Consider the following 17,579-nt stretch of genomic DNA (forward strand, 5'->3'; position numbering starts at 1 on the left):
GAACGGCACCGCGATGCAAAGGCCCGCCCTTTCCTATTGGCGCACGCCGCAGGGCTTCATGGGAATGGTTCGCAGGTTAAACTGAGTCAGGCGGTAAGCACGAGGGAAAGGTGAACGTGGGAGTGGGTGAATTCCTGCCGCCCCCTTCCGTTTGGATATGAAGAATTTCGTGCTTAGAGCGCGAATGTGCCATTCTTGGAGTTGATGTAGCAAAGAGAAGAATGACGTATACGGAACACATTTCCTCCCCACCCCTGTTCTTTCGCTGCTGGAAGTCCTACACGTGTTTTTAAGAATATGGAGTGGGATTAAAAAGAAATGTTCATGTGACATAACTCATGGTTTACTTAACCCTGTTTATGAAATGTATGGGGTGTGAATGAGAGTTTAATCACAGATAGCACAGTGAGGTTTGCAGTTTGGTGTAGTTCTATTAATAATTAGATTTATCGCTTCTCGGCCTTTTGGCTAAGATCAAATGTAGTATCTGTTCTTATCAGTTTAATAATTAGATTTAAGTCATGCCTTTTCTCCAGGCATTTACTTGGCAACCCATTACTCCTAATTTCAACTACCAAATTTACTTAACATCTTTTTAAAATGGTGTATGGTTGTATTATAAAAGTATGAACACTATATTCAAACTAACAAGAGCAACATTGCTTCTCCAACCTTAGCACAGGGAGAATGTACCAAGTGCTATTTCATCTAAAAGCTGAAAGGTATTCTTGTTTTCAATATATAAAGATACTTTCATGTGCAAAGATAAGTTACCCCTCATTTTGATTTTTTTTCTCCAAGTTGATACAGGTTCATACAACCATATGACTTTAATTAAGATGTCATGTAAATATAACATAGCTGATGTGACTAATTTATGCTTCAGATATAATTTGAATCCAGAAAATTTTATTGGTCACATATTTTAGGCTTCTTCAAGAACTATAATTCAAAAATAAAAATTTAAACTACAGCTACTGCGTTCAACGTTTTAAGTGGTTGGCTAAATTGAAGGAAACATTTTTTCAAAGAAATATTGAATTAAAAGATCAAGATGATATATTTGCTTTTCATCACAATAATTTATATCTGTGCATACAGTACAGAAGTATAGGGGTTGTCCCCCTTCTATACAAATTGTGACAATCTGCATTCAGTGCATCAGATCATAGCCCTTGTACCAATAGATTCATGATGCTTATATGTTTAATCAAGAGAACAGTTTTCATTGAACAGTGATCATATTCCAGTGAATGGATAGCCAATATTAAACATCGCTGTATTTTCTTTTTCTCTCACCCATTAGCTTTCCTTCAGGAGGAAAAATAAAGTTTACTCATTTAAAGCATAATACTTAAAATACAAAGGTTAAGAGGATTACATTCCGACATAGATAATTCTCTAGAACTATGGCTCCCTAACTTTTTGGGCACCAGGGACCGATTCCGTGGAGAAAGGTTTTTCTGTGGACCAGAGGGACATGGTTTTCTGTGCTTCCTGCATCTTGTGGGTGGGCCTTTGCTTCTTTAGGTGGCCCAATTTCTGGCTTGCCCAGGACCTGGAATTGGGAATCTCTGCTCTAGAAGTTATATGCTTGGGACTAAAGTTGCAAACTTCTTTCATTTGTGTACTTTTATGTATTGCCCTGTTCATTGATGCAGAATGTATTTATTGAGCAAAGTCTCAGTTATATCATTGGGAAAAACAGCTAATTGCTCCATCATATACTTGGAGAGATAGTCACAGATATTTTTGTCTATAGCTTTTGCTGTTGCTTGGAAGTTTTGAAAAATGGTCATGTGTTGGCTTTAATAGCAAATACCTGAAAGAGGTTACAATCTGAGGCCCAGAGTTGGGTGTAACATCAGATAAAGCCCCAAACCATCAGAAATTTTTATGTGGTAATAGTATAAAACTAGAGAAAAATTAAATATATTTAATTGAATTTAAATACACTCAAATCCAAATGAAATTGAATTTAGTTTTTAAACTGAATCACTTTGGAATATGACCCCCAGTTCATCTAAGCCCAATGGCAACAATTGTCTCATTAAAAGTTGCACAATCCTTGTTTAATTACTTACGAAGGTATATGATTCCTAACCAAACACTTATGTCACTAGTGGCTTTTAGTAGATTTTTCTTTATTGTTTACTAATTTGACATTTAGAATCTAGTGAGAGATTTTGTTTTGTAATAGGACATAGGTTAACTTTAAAAATCATTCAGTTCACCTGTAACATAGCCTATTTCAGTAGTTTCAAGGTGAAAACTAAAAAGAGATCCAAAGCCAAGGAAACTCCTTGGAAAATGATATAAATATACTGCAATCAGTAAGACAATGCAATATTTTCAAGAAAGCATCTGCAAATCAGATAGACCAATTTGGGGCGATAGGTCTTTTGTGTTTTCATCCAAGGGTAAGAAGAGGTGAAATGGTCCTTAATTTCTTTTAGCATCCCCATACTTTGCTGCTTCCTCTGAATTAAAACAACTAAGCCAACTGAGTAGAAAGTATTTTCACATCATATCCTAGAGATCTAAAATGGGAGCATAATTTCCTCTTGCTACCTCTATTTCCATTTAATAAAAATGACACTATCCTGCTTAAAATCAAATTGACAGGTATTTGTTAGAAAATATCTGCTTGATTTGCTTTAGTTTAGTATTTACCAGTTAGTAAAGAACAAGCTAAACATTTTGCTGAGCATCTGTGAAGTTTTATTAGCATTTTTAAATGCTCTCAGAAGAGGACTATCATGCTGAAGTTTTTCCTATTTACAAAATAGCTACCAAAGGAAACAGTTAAGTGTTTTATTTATTACTCCTAATTTATCTTTTAGTTTTACTAAACAAATGGTCTCTTTTTCTGGGCTTCCACTGTTTACCATTTTTCAACACACATAAAATGTATGTGGGATCCAGAGACATTCCTGTATATGTGTATGATGCTAAAATTTAGCACTGCGCAGCCTGCTGGTTGTCACTTTATAATATTTTCTAATTACAACATTTAAAACTATAAAAAAAGATAAGACAGTGTCCTGAGACTGTAAAGGGAGACCAGTCCAATAGTTAATTCAGTCAACTCTTAGTGTGGTTCAAAGGTTTGAACTTTAATTACAAAGAAGATTTTTTAATCAGAAAATAAAAATATTTGTTTCCATTGCTCATCATTCCCGAGTCAATAAGGAATACAGTGATACTTGTACTGTAAATATGAGCAGAATATCACTGGATAGTTCTCTGATCCACCTGAGACCCTGTAAGAAAATATCTCACATACAAAATGATGCCTTTGATGGCATTTCTATCTCCATCTGTTCGCCACTACCCCCCCTCTTCTCCCCCCTTCTCTTTTAGCTGACTGTGGTTCAAACCTCCATTAAGCACTAAGTAGACAGAATCAAAGCAATTGGCCATTATATAGCTTCCATTAAAAATGAAGAAAAGGCAGAAAATTGCCTTCTTTACTTCAACATATTGCTGAGAGAACAACATTTCTAGGAATAGAGCGTAGAAAAAAAAAAAGAAGCCAAGGGATCTGCTGACTGAGCACCTTTGGGAGGCATAATACACTCACCTGTCTCACCAGGAACAAGAATGATTGATTCTGAAACTAATATCAGTGGCAAGAGGCTATCTTCACTACCGTGTTTGGTTTCTCACAACTGCATGTTAGGGGCTGGACCCCATTTTGTTTTTAAGCGATTAAAGAAGAGCCTTGCTGATCTAAAAGCTATGTAATCAAAAATCCAAAGTAGCTAACTTGGTGCCTCTGAAAAGACCAAAGCAGAATGTGAGCACAATACTATTAGGCATTCTGCTCAGCAACAACCAACATTCAAAGCCGTAAAGAGCCAAGATGATAAGCAGCCCCATGTTACTTAGCAGCCTTGCTCTTAAGTTTTGGATTATTACTCCAAGCCCATGAAAATGCTTTATTAAGGCTACCAGAGGTAGCATCCATTCTTTTGTAGTGCAGATCTAGAAGCCTAGAATGAAAAGCTATGAAGTAATACCATAAGCCAGGGGTGTCAAACTCACGTCATGGCATCATGTGACATATTGCGACTCCCCCCCCTTTACTAAATCAGGCATGGGCATAGCCAGCATGTGATGTATCTGGTCCGTGGGCCACTAGTTTGGCACTCCTGCCATAAACTATAATGCAGAGGGGTCTCCAATCTTGGCAACTTTAAGCCTGGAGGCTGGGGAATTCTGGGAGTTGAAGTCCTCCGGGCTTAAAGTTGCCAAGGTTGGAGATCCCTGGTCTAGCATGATACCCAGTTGTGGACCTTAGATTAAATAGTGGATAAGAAAGAACTGCTTATTGCAAATTTGTAATGAAGGTTTGTTCTAGGATTGCTGATTTAAACCAGAGTTTGGTATGTCACTGGACAGAAAAATGTTAAGCTATGGTTAATTCCTCCTTTTGACCTTGGGCAAAGCGATAGTATGGAATGGCTGCAAACTGAGACTATCGTGGCTATTGCTTTTCATGGATCTTATTTCTCTGATATAGCACAGATGGGTGACTACTTGAATAATAGACTTTGCAGGGCTAAGGATCATAGAACTTGTATGTCACCAATGGAGAATCTTGATAATTATGAATACTATTATCCTCTCCATCCAGCTTCAGTTTTTGTCAGCTTATGCTGATACATCCACTATGAATGTTTTTCCAGATACCCTTTCTTTTATGATCCTTGTCCTAGTGTTGGCCTAGCCTAAAGCTGGTTGGTATTTTTCGTCTGATACAAGTAGCCAAAAAACGCACATAGGCGGGAAGGAATATATTTCATACTTTATTTCTGTACAGAATTAAAGAATTTACTTCGGACTAGTGTCAAATTACATCAGCAGTTTTAAACTGTTTGAAAGTTAAAACTAAAAATGATAGGAGACTCAAGGATAAATTCATTTTTGGTGTGGTTTGACCTTGTGGATGTAATATTGTACCTAAAATGTCAAAAGTATGTGCCTTCACATTAATGAAGGAAAAATTTGATGCTATTCAAATAACATTTTAGGAAGACTTGTAATTTTTACATAATTAAACCAATTTAGTAGCTTTCTTGGTTAAAATAAATTTTGATGTGCAATACACTTTATTTTTAGGATTATTTTGGCTTAAGAATATTACTGTGATAAGAAATAGATGTGGTTTTATTTTCAAATACATTATGATGGTCATCACATAGATCCATTTATTTTTCAGAAAATATACAGATCTATTTAGATTTAATTAAACCTTTGAGTTAATCAGTTAAAAGGCAAATTATCAATCAAGGAGATAGCCCTTGGGATTTTTAAAGGCTACAATTAAGTAGTCTTTTAAATCTTTTTAACACAAATTACATATTTATATTTAAAGAGACTGTTTATTTAATAAGATTGTGGATAGCTGATAAATACTTTAAAATTGAAAATATTTAGAATTAAAAAAAGCAACAGGTAAACAATATTGCATTGAATATAGCAACATGAAATTTTAAAGTTCCCATTGCAGCATAAAAGTTATGAATATAATAATAGCTTATTTTAAAAATAAATAAATAATAAATAAAAAACAGTGCAGTTATCCTTTCATAGTTGTTTTGGAAATGCCAGTTTTATGGGTAAGAAAGTAGTAATTGTATATAAGATAATTTATGTTCATTCTGATTATTAAACATGAAGACCTAGCATGAAATTTGCAGCCCATGTTGATGGTCCCTATTCTACTTCTGTTGCCTCTTTCTACCCACTTTAGGCACCTAATTTCCCTCAAGGTAGCTAAGGACAAAGGCTGCCCATCTGATGGAACTAGAATAAGGGAAAAAGTCCTTCCTTAGCCCCAGTTCAGCTAAAGATAACTAATGCTGGGACTAGGGATCAGATCAACATCATGGCACGTTTCTTTTTTGCTAGGACTCATTTGTTGATACAGTTAAAAACAAGTGGAGAACGGCGTACAGCAGTGTTTCTCAACCTTAACAGTCTGAAGATACGTGGGCCTCAGCTAGCTAGCTGTGGAATTCTGAGAGTTGATGTCCATACAAGCTGCCAAGATTGAGAAACACGGCCTATAATCGTGAACAAATTGTTCATTCATGGTAGACTTCCATCGCATCTCGATTTCCTTCCCTTGCAAACGTTGCTGCTCTTGAATGGCCACTGGGAGGCATCCTTGTCCTCTTCTGTAATCTGACTTTTGTGGGTGATGATGACAAATTATCAGAGTTGCTAAAAAGCTGAGGCAAATGTTTTATCCCCAGATGTATCCCGGAAAGGGGAAAATAATGCTTGCATATATCTAGCTCAGTTTATATCAGCTAACTCCTACTAAGCCTCCCTTTCTCTGTACTCTTTCTTAGGCACTTCCAGGGGTTTCCCCCCCATCATCCTGCCTTCAGCTTAATACTTCCAAGCATGGGGTCTTCATTAAGTTTCAGAGTTGGTGATTTGCGAGAAAGCAGCTTGCATTTTGACATCCATCAGGTATCATATAAACATAAGAGGTATAAGAAAGAAAGAATGGGTGGGGGTTGGGGTCAGAGAGAATCAGCCACTAATGGAGGGTTCTCCTTGTTCAATGGCACAGCACTGATTTATGAGCTTTTAAATAAATCATTTTTATTGCCGTCTCTTTGTCTTGCTGTTCTACGTTTAACCCAAAGCATCAGTCAGAGACTGTGGAGGGTCTCTGTTTGCACCAGACATTAGGGATTGCATCCCTCCAGGATGAACTATTCTTGTAATGAATCCTAAATTTCCTTTCGCCTCTTTCTAATGGTCACGTTTATGAATTCACAAGAGGTAAACTTAGATTGGTAGCAGCTGACTTTAACTTTTCCTCTTTCTTGGTTACTTACTAGTCATAATCCCTTATCTTCTGTTGCATGAGGCATGGTAGCTCACTGGCTTAATGATGCTGAATTGTCTCAACTATGGAGGTTCGAGCCCAAGCACCTCATGGCAGGGTGAACTCCTGTTATGTCCTCAGCTTTTATCCAGCTAACAGTTAGAAAGTATATTCTATATAAGAAAATAGATAGGGCCACTTCAATGAGGAGATAAGCTGGTGCTCTGTGCAGGCAGTCAGATTCCTGAGGGTTCTGAGTCTTCCCAGTGCGGTGTCTATTTGTCAGGCAGCTCCAGGAAGGGAGGGCAGCTCATCTTTTATCTCTGGTGTGAAGCCAGCTTGCCCTCCTGTGAAACACCTGAGAAGCATATAAACATATTGTATGACAGGGCTGGTATCTTGGCGAGCCAAACTACTACTACTGTGGTAGCACTGTGGTTTCCTGCCTATTATAACAATGCCACATGCTAATCATCATCATCACCTACAGTGCAATCTCATTGAACTTATTCTGTTTCCTTGACAAACATATGAGCATAGTTTACTATTATTTTCTTCCAGCTTTTTGATTTGTCAGCCTAACCTATAATGCTGCTGATCTCCTATCCCGATACTAATTAGGCCCAAACCCCAACCTATCCAGGCTTAAACCAAGAGCGACTGTTCCCAAACCGAGTTTTTCCCCACTTGCACCTAATCATGATACAAACATGCTCTGATACCCTTTTTTTCCCTACTTGGTCCCCCTGATCTGCGTTTATCTGATTTTCAAGCCATCCTGAATCAACCTTAAATAATCCCCAACTGTTCTAGTATTAAATTATACTTTTCCTTCTTATTCCAAGGTATTTTCTGCAATGCATACATTTGGAGACATTTCAGTCATTTCATCAGTTGTACAATCAAATGCTCCATAGGGTTGGTGGGGTCAGCCAACTTCCCATTAACTATTTTAGGCTGGTGCAGTGGTGCAGGCACATACCCACTCTACTGGTCCCTCCAGATCTTTCCTTCAGAACTATTTTGCTGAGGCCTATGGTTCTCCCTCAGATCCCCCATAAAAAACTAAAAGATACATCAACCAACTAATAGGTGACCGGTGCAAAGGAGCAAGTTGAGAGGTGGCTAGTAATTTATCAGGAGAGAAAGTCACACAGTACTTTCACACAGTACTTCGTTCTACGTCTGATAACTTAGTTGGGCTAATTTTAATACAGATTTAATGATCTGACCCTACATTTAAAAATAGTCTGACAGGTGTATGTGGTAGTAGGAGAGCATAGTGTAGCCTGCTTGGCTTTGCAGCAGAAAGGGATAGTGAGATAATGAGAGTCATATCATTGAAGCACACAACTCTCCAGTGCTCGCCAGCTGTCACGTAAGGTTGGCTGGAGGAGATGTCAGGAGAAGTGGAAGAGCTGACCTAAACAATCTATATAAGCACAATGGAAAGGATTTTGCAGTGTAGGAAAAGTTTTCAACCATGGTCAGGATGTTTCCAAACATGGATTTAGCTGTGTTGCACCTATCAGATATTTGAGATGGGTCACTCTCTCTTACTATTCCTCCCAGCCGGGGAGAGACGAAAATGAAAGAGGAGGAGACTCAATTTCCAAATTTCTGATCCTACAAAGCAGTTGTTATGGAGGTAAAGAGCTTATCTTCTCTGTTACCTGACACTTCTTCCAGCCTGGGCAGATGAAGAGGGCAGAGGGCAAGTTCTGACAGATGTTAAATCTGTGCTTGCCTAGGCAGAGAGTGAGCATGTGTTTAGTATTTCAATCTAGCTCCTGTTCACTATGCTGATTTAGATTCCTATGGCTCACAACTAAGTGGAGAATACTGTGGACTCATACTTATATTCCTGTACCCATAACAATAAGATGCCCTGCTAAGAATATTTACATGGCATTGCTCCATGGCAATGCTGTTGTCCCACCACTAAGCCCAAAGGATTAAAATTATCCTTAGCTGTTCCAGTTCTCTCGTCACAACATAATCTTTGTCATGGACATGTTATAGGGTGGTTTGTCAATGTTGTGGTCATGGGCTGGGAGGCAGGACCTCTCTACTCAGGGGGCACTGCCCTCTATATCTATTGGGCCTATACTGCTTGAAAACTGCCTGTGTAATGCCCGAAGAGCAGTTTTTGAGATGATACCAGAAAAGTGCTTCTTGTTAGTTCTACAGTTCTCTTGGAGCTCTAGTCTTGGAGATTGTGCTGACTGAGGGCTCCTTTGTATATTACCCAAATACAACCTCCACTTTTGTTAGTCCAGCAGGTATTAAGCCTTGAATTCAGGCTGAAGTGAGGGTCCCCCAAACCTTCTTGAAAGCCCTCTATTATGCCTTCAGCTTGTCATTTGGATTATTTCTGAACTTAGTACTCACTTAAAAGTATACTAAACCAGTATCCAAAACCATTCCAGGTGACATACTGCAGGTATGGAAAAGGAAAGGAAATGAATAGCCAGCAGCTTCAACCCCCCCACCCCCATACACTTTGTGGCAGTGGCACTAGCATGCCATAGAGCCTCCTACCCCATTGTAGCTGCAAACAAACAAGAAATGGGCCTCCTGTACAGGGGGGGGGGGGAGGAGATGTCCCCCCAAAATACGCCCTGATGCTTGTTTTGGAGTCCCCCAAAATATAAGATCAGGTCTTATATTCAGGGAAACATGGGTATCTTCTATCTCAGGCATTAAGTTACATTTTCCTGGTCCCAATCATATATGGACAGGAAAGTGATTGCTTTTCCTTCCAGCAGGTACTGTTTGGTAGGAGGAGAAATGATGTCAAGAAAATTGCTTACATTAACCTATTTTGCATTAAATCTGTAAGGGGAATATCAATTATGGTTGAACCAGGTTTGGCTATGTGGGCAGCACAATTTAGGAACCTAGCAATTCAGATCAACACGGTCTTGAGAAAGAGCCTTTTAAATAAGCTTTGCAGAAGAGATCTAAGTCAGCCAGGATTACCATCTGGTAAAAACTTTTGCCATCTACCAGTATTTGCTTTTTTTTGGTCAGTAGGAAAATTGTACCTGAGTAACAGATGTTTCCATTACTTCTAATTTCCATGTTTTAAGAATATTCACATGGAGACATAATATAATCATAAAACTTGAGAGGAATTTAACAGTGTTAAAAATGAAAAAAAAAAATCTATATCATTTCATGAATTGCAAAATAAGGCTAAGCTTCCAAATAATAGGCCTGCTGCTCTTATTTATTTATTGAATTTATATTGCCGCCTATTCACCCATGGCGAATAAATATATATATGTAATATAGTATATTATAATGGGAAATTCTTCTATTTTAGTCCTACGAAAATTAATAGGTCACATTAATAACTCCAGAGTCATACTGCTAAACTCATTTCAACATTGCTTAGTAAGAAAAACAATAGATTCTCTGCTCCAAAAATCACTACTCATTATAACTTGCTTGCTTAACTCTGCTCCCTCCTATTTTGATCCAGAGATCAAAATAGTTGATCTACTTTCTATTGTTATTGTTTCTCTATATGTTTTTCAATGTTTGGTTTATCTCATACAAATGAAACACGATCATGTAATAAGGTATGTATGGAGAAAAACTGCTGAAGGAGAAGAGTGTTTTTATGAAAAATGAGAAGAAAGGGAAAAGGTTGCATAAAGCTGTGCTGCTTCATTATTGCAGGAAGAAGGGAAAAGGAAAAATATTAACCTATTGTTACAAGGAACTAGAATGTAATATGAAGCTTGAACTTCAGTTTAACATTGGTGTTTATTTCCATGTTCTAAAGAAACACTTTTTTTTATCATAAGTAGAAAACCTTAGGAGCAAAGTGCAACTTATAAAAGGATTGTCTGTCTGTTTATGTATTTATTTCACAGTTTTTAATTAAATGCAAATTGTTCTAGTACAGAGACCATAGTTAGGTAGAATCCAATCTTTCTTTTATCACAGTCCTTTGTATGCACTTTCTTCTTAACAAAATCTGTCCCCAAGATTTTTGTTAATTAATAGAACTTTTACTAGTAGTAATGATATTATTTCTACAACGGGACATAGAATTATGGGGTTGTAAGGGCCATTATAGCAGAAGTAATACTTGAGGGCACTCTTGCTACCTGGTTAACCTTTTAGCTTTCTGAATTTTTTAAACTTTGATTTTCACTTTTAACCTGTGAAGTTTTCACTTTGTTCTTAACTCAGTTTTTAATCTTTTTATTCTGCTTTTACTCATGTGTTTTGTTTTATTATGTTGTTTTAAATGGCCAAAGTCAAAGATGAGATGGACAATGCAGAAAATCAATCAATCAATCCTGCTGGATCAGGCCAAGTCAACTTTAGGCCATTAGTCAAAAATGGCATTTTCTCGCTTTAAGGAGCTTAACCAAAGTCCCTGAGTGACCAGAGTACCAGAAGAAAGGTGCTGAGAAGTTAGAAGATGAAATGAAATTAAAACATTAATGAGGAGGAAATAATATAGAACTGCACTAAGTAATTACGAATAGAATTAAACATGAAAGTCAAAGGTAAATGTCCAGTAAAGGTTGGGAATAGCTCCATCCAGTAGGAATATTCCTTCTCAGAGGCTCCTTTTTTCACTTGTAAGCAATCTACTGAATTGGTATATGAGAATGGAGGCAAAAGTTATCTAATGAACTGTTAAATAATTAAGCCAGAATGAACAAGCCATGTGTGTAGAAGAGAACAGGAGGGTATTTCAAGCGTGGTGAGTCATTGTTCCACATGATTATGTGCGGGTTAAGTTCAGTCTCAAACTCAAAAATAAATCTGAATTCTAACAATGCTGGATATAACTGATGTGACATTTTGCAAAATTGAAGAGAAGGCAATAGCTGATGTTTCATACCACTCCTTTTCTTTTAGTTGTTTCTTTCAGTTGGGATGATCATTTCAGACTACTTAACAAAATAAGAGCCTAATTTGAACCAAGAAGATACTAGCATAGCGGCGCTCTGTATGTGTGTGTGTGAGAAAGAGAGAGGTGGGGGGTGAGAGGGGGTGAGAGAGAGAGAGAGAGAGAGAGAAAAAAAAAAGCTAACTATGGCTTAAAAAATCCCATAAGGGACTCTCCTATGTTCGCATACATAGTATGTCTTTATGACAAAAGCGGCTGGGAGCATTTTCGGCCATAGTTAGGTATGTTACTACCCCCATTCCCCCTGCTCCTAGTGTATATTTTCAGTGGTATGATTTAGCCTTGGGGTATATCAAATGCCATAAAGAAAACATGTTCTTGAGCATGTTCAGTATACAGGTAGACCTCAAGTTATGACCACAATCGAGCCCAACATTTGTGTTGTTTAGTGAAACATTTGGTTAGTGAGTTTGCCCCATTTTACAACTTTTCGTGCCACAGTTGTTAGGTGAATCATTGCATTCGTTAGGTTAATCACACAGTTGTTAACTGAATCTGGGTTCCCCATTGACTTAGCTTGTCAGTAAGTTACAAATGCTGATCACATGACCCCGGGACACAGCAACAGTCATAAATATGAACCATTTGCCAAGGATCTGTATTTTGATCATGGGACCATGGAGATGCTGCAATGGTCATAAGTGTGAAAAATGGTCATAAGTCTTTTTTTTTTCAGTTTGTTGTAACTTTGAACAGTCACCAAATGAACTGTTCTAAGTCGAGGACTACCTGTATTCCTTGTCACTTCTGGTTCAGAGTGGTCTACTAATACGCTTGACTTCCATTTTCTTTTTATCCTAACTTGTAAAATGTAATAGAAAATGCTCCCCCAAATTTGGAAACATTATATATAGAAAGGGGCATGATAGCTCAGTGGCAAAACACCTGGAGCTTGTCAGGAAAGCTGACAACCCAAGTTTGAGACCCAATGTCATGCCCCTGGTGGAGTCTGACTCTGAGGAAGAGGAGGAACAGCCAACAGGGAGTGGGAGTGTAGCTCCAGAGGTGGTGGAGGAGGCTGGGGAAGGGCAGAGGCCGGCTGAGAGGAGGATCCAGGCCCATCCCCTATCCATCCTAGGTCACGCAGGGAGGAGAGGATAAGGGAAAAGTGAGGTCTACTCAAGAGGAGATTACCATGATCCTCCTCGTGGCTTGCAGGTGGGAGCTATGTATATAAGTTTGCAACTGCACAGTTAGAATTGCTGAAGTCAATTAGTGTTCACCTTGAAAGAGGCTTATCTTTGCTGGCGTTCTTCCCATGGACTTTTCTCAGTTATTTTCCTGGAGTTTATAATTAGTTATCTCAGCTTGCTTCAGAACTCTCATCAATGCAGTTTGTTTTGGTTTTCTGTTTGCCTCCTTATTTACTTTTGTGACTTTAAACTGTGCCTAATAAAACAGTGAAGTTAAGTTGAAGGCTTTACCGGACTTTAATATATGTTTTGGGTTTGGGGTTATTTTGAGAGACTACAGGTCATCACACCCAAGCTCCCATTACTTGCCCCAGCTTCTGCCCACCTAACAGTTTGAAAGCATGCAAATGCAAGTAGATAAATAGGTACTACTATCGTGGGAAGGTAACAGTATTCTGTGTGCCTTTTATTTATCTTCATGCTGGCCACATGACTGTGGAAATGTCTTTGGACAATGCTGGCTCCCTTATCTAAGAAATGGAGATGAACATTGTCCCCTAGACTCAGACATGACTGGACAGAGAAAACCTTTATGTACATAAAATCTCCGTCAAGTTAAGTATAATTCCTGGTGACTATATAGACACATCTATATATCTATGGAGATTCTCAGTCATCCAGATCATGGTTGTCCCAAAGGTGCTTTTTCAAGAGGCAACTGGACTTTCTGATTTTTCTTTGAAGGAGTTTTCCTTCTCATCTGAGAAGCCAAATGTCTTCAAAGAAAAACCAAAAAGTCTAGGTGTCTCTTGAAGAAGCACCTTTGGGACACATCTATATGGTTTTCTTAGCATTAGGATAGAAGTGTTTTGCCACTGGTTCCTTCTCATTTAGAATAGAATAGAATAGAATACTTTATTGGCCAAGTGTGATCGGACACACAAGGAATTTGTTTTGGTGCAAATGCTCTCAGTATACATAAACGAAAAGATACTATCTTTAAGAATCAAGAATCATAACATCAGATGTGGGCTGTCTCACATGCAGGTACAAACTTTGCTTAGCTGTTTCAAAATCAGGGAAGCTTGACTTGAATCTGTCTGCAACTCCTTAAAAAAGCTACTCTGGGTTGTATGGCTGCTTCCTGCGTATGCTTTCAGCATGAACTCGGGGAAAAACTGGCTAATGAAGTTGTAGGTGTTTGCATCTTTGGAAGCTCTGAAGCATCTTTCTGGAAATGAAGCTTAAGCATATTATAACCCTGTTTTACAGATCTCCAATTAACATATTTGATGTGCTTTATTTAGAGGCTGCCTGACTCAAAAATAGCTAAATGGCTTAAAGGATAGAAAAGAATATGAAAAAAAAATGTGTTCAGGCAAGCTACATTCTGTACATTTGAAAACACAAATGGGCTCTGAATCTATCCTATCTCAAAGCTTGAGAGAACAGCTGTATTTTTAAAAATTTCATCATCAGGGTAAGAGTTACACAAGCAACACAACTGTTTTCTTCATATGTCTGAAGGTACTACTAATAATGTTCTTAAAGTGCACTATTGTGAGAGATGGTGTGATGATAATTAGAAATCTGGTGGAATAATAGGAAATAAATGGTTGCTATTTTACTAAGCATTTTAAAATTCCACAAAGTTTAGCCTGAATTTTAGATGGCTTCTTTACTGGATTTTATGACAGTCAACTCAATCTAAAATTCCTACAGTTATATCTGAGATATAGTTATTTAGTCAGAGTTCAATGGAACTTACTTCCAATAAATATGCATAAAGGTTGCATTCTTCATTAAAATCTCATGCACATTGATTGTTTCTAGTGTGTTCTAGAGCAGATAGTATTCTAGAGTTTTAAGTATGGGAGATTAATTTTGTTGCTCAATAAAAACTTTCTTAATGTCTAGCAAATAGAACTTAATACCTGATGTTTCAGAAAGATATATAGAAAATCAAGGAACGAAATGTCTGAGTACATGGTTAATCCTGGGCTTTTCCCAGTCTTTTCATGCCTATCACCTTAAACTTTCTTTATTTTTTTGGCCTGGCTGTCTGAAGAAATCCCATTTTCAAGCACTGAGTGTCACTACCAGTGCAACAGAAATTCTTTGTGTTATGTTGCATGAAATAGTGGGTGTATGTGATGGAGAGAAATCCTAGGCCATTTTATCCCTATTTTCCTGTATCTTTTCTGTCAGAAAAGCTAGCCATCTGAAACTATTATGTGTATGAAGTTGGGTCTATCAAGACTTGCAGAATGGAAGAGGCTATCTAAAGACATTAAATAGAGTATTACATTGCATACTTATGTATTGCTAACTCACAGTTGGCAGATTATGTTACAACATCTAAGATGTGTAGCTTTCTTTTAAGAGACTAGGGAAATGGTTGATGGGGAGAAACAACCGGCTGCTGTTATTTACAGTCAGAGGACAGTGGGTGGTCTAAAAAGCAGCTGCTATGAACAAGCATGTCTTCAACCAGCATCATATCCAGAAAAAACAGATTTCAAGGTTTATGAATCACTGAAGATCTTTCACAGTCAGACATCTAAAACATAACCTCTTTATTCCATTCTGTATAAGAATCCTAAATACTGAGAAAATGTGTTCCTGTTTTATTTTTAAAAATACAAAAATACCTGGGTTCCATACTGCACTGGAGACCAGCTGCATGGAAGATATGGACTGCGGATGTATAGAAAAGGGCTTTGCATTTCTGGCAAATCCACCTCCCATAATCACAAAAGTTCTTTTATGTCTAATCAGCTTTGGTAAGCAGAATTTAAGGAAAGGAAGAAGGGGGAAGGCGCTTACAGGTGTGTAGGATTGTCCTGGTGCCTTATCTCCTGGGATGGAGGAAAGGAAGGAGGCCATGACATAATACATTTGGACATTGTGCAAAAAATTCTAATAATCTATTTACTGGAAGAAAAAGAAGGATGTGGAAAGAGGATGCAGAATCCTCAGTGGGGAGCATGGCTGGAGGGAAAGAGCAAGATATGTCAGACATTGTAATAAAATTAAACTGTCAATTAGAGGGACTGTTGATTGGATCTGGAGGATCAAGGCTGTAATGGACCAGCTATTGGGGTTAAGTTGTTGGCTGCTGAAGCCCTGAATAATTAAACTCATCTGACTGAAACTCCTGCATGAAAAAGCAAAGTTATACCTGAAGAGTGGAAATTAAATGACTGCTAGTCAGAACTAAACAATACCAATCCTATCAGGATTAGCATAAGTTTATTTACTTATTTACCATGGTTTTAATTTGCTAAATAACTGAGGATTTTTGGATGACCAGAAACATCTATAATAATTCAAATGGTGAAACAGTGGTAGTTAAATGACAAGAAAGTGCCTCAATACTACTGTATAAAAAAGACTATTTCAATATAGTAGGGGCACTCAAAATCAAAATTAAAGTATAAAAATTCCTGAAAGAAGGGAAGATATAATTGTGTGTAGAAGGCATGTTTCTCTAGGGAGAACATTCCCTCAGACTTTCCCTATAGCTGGTCAAAACTTTTCTGCCACTGCTCTCAAGGAAGGCCTTCAAAGATAGTAGGAGCGTCAGACAACTCTTTCAAATTAGCAACGTTAATTTTTTTTTAATGTTGAGAATGTTCTAAGTATCTGTTGAGAATAGCATAGTGCATGAGACTAGAGGTCAAGTAGGTCGGAATACTCATTCTCTTTTTTTTAAACCTTATTTCTTTACTTTTTTATTATTTAAAAAATGGTATTGATTAATAATTTTTTGTTAGAATAAAAGATAAATTGAAAAGGAAGAAAAAAAAGAAAAAGTACAACAAATGAAAATGAAACTAAAGAAAAATACAAATGACTTCCAACCTTCAAAAGATAGGTTATATTCTTATAATCTTTCCTGTCTTCCTCAATTTAGAATAGCTCATTTAGTGTTGATCAAAATTATAATGGCCATGGAAAAAGTGACTTATGACTACTTTTTAGATTTATGTTCATTGCAACATCCGCATGGTCATGTGATCAGACATTTGGCAATTCATATTTATGATAGTTGCTATGTCGTGGGGTCATATGATCACTTTTTGTGACGGAATGTCAATATACATGTTACAAAATTTTCAATACAAAAATGTTTATTATCTTTTTAGATTTTTTAGATTCTTATCTCTGTTTCTGTTAGTTAATCATTGGTAAAACAAGTCCCATGTTAAAAAGTATTCTATTTCTTCTTTTTATTTTAAGCATTAGTCTATCCATCTCAGCACATTCTAATATTTTTTATAACTGTAGGGATCTCTTCATTTTTCCATTGTTGTGCAAACATAATTCTTGCTGCTGTTAATACATGTAAAATTAAGTGTTTTCCCTTTGTTATATTGTTCTGATAATATAACAAGAATATTTCTGGTTTCAAATCCAACAAGAATATTTCTGGTTTCAAATCTATGTGTTACCTGATCATTTTTTCTAGTATTTTTTTTAGTATTTTAGTCCAGTATTATTATTATTTTTTTGCCTTTGAGCATGTCCACCACATATGGTAATATGAACCTGGTATCTGATTACATTTCCAACATTTAGCTGATAAATTTTCATATATCTTTATTAGTCTCACTGGTGGTAGATGCCACCTATAAAACATTTTGTGTAAATTTTC

The 17,579-nt window shown here is 37.2% G+C and overlaps 1 long non-coding RNA gene and 1 pseudogene across 3 annotated transcripts in view; both read left to right on the forward strand.

The window, feature by feature from the left end:
- The first annotated feature begins 1 nt into the window (after position 1).
- LOC148124169 (uncharacterized) overlaps positions 2-17,579 on the forward strand; it is a 69,843-nt gene continuing 52,265 nt past the window's right edge. For 2 of the 3 annotated variants that reach the window (XR_015740279.1, XR_015740280.1), the window contains exons 1-2: positions 6-93; positions 6,363-6,486. This is a non-coding gene — a long non-coding RNA (uncharacterized LOC148124169). Of the gene's footprint in view, positions 94-6,362; positions 6,487-17,579 lie in introns of all 3 variants that reach the window. The other variant, XR_015740278.1, reaches the window with a different exon arrangement.
- LOC113443000 (U2 spliceosomal RNA) lies at positions 449-557 on the forward strand (annotated as a pseudogene).

This window comes from Pseudonaja textilis, chromosome Z, assembly GCF_049901715.1.
Source record: "Pseudonaja textilis isolate UNSWEBS1 chromosome Z, rPseTex1.2, whole genome shotgun sequence".
NCBI lineage: Eukaryota > Metazoa > Chordata > Lepidosauria > Squamata > Elapidae > Pseudonaja > Pseudonaja textilis.